Source organism: Merops nubicus, unplaced genomic scaffold (assembly GCF_000691845.1).
Source record: "Merops nubicus isolate BGI_N331 unplaced genomic scaffold, ASM69184v1 scaffold7475, whole genome shotgun sequence".
Lineage (NCBI taxonomy): Eukaryota > Metazoa > Chordata > Aves > Coraciiformes > Meropidae > Merops > Merops nubicus.
Window position 1 is genome coordinate 1 of NW_008611528.1, and position 266 is coordinate 266.

The following is a 266-nucleotide window of genomic DNA, read 5'->3' on the forward strand; positions in this document are numbered from 1 at the left end:
CCGCACGCACACGCGGTTCGGCGCCTGCAAACGCGTCTCCGCGCTGGCTGCGCGTAATTCACAAGTACCCGGCTTTTGTTATATTCTGTGGGAAAGGTTTCTTTAAAAAGGCGGAAGTAGAATATTAAACTCTTGAAATAAGTGTTTTCGTGTCCTGTGGGCGCTTGTACCTTTCTGACTGGAATTTGCTCCGCATGTCTGTGGGTAAACGAGAGCGATTCGGCTCCTGCGGCTGGCGGGGGGGGGCCCGGGGCTTCGCGCCCTCT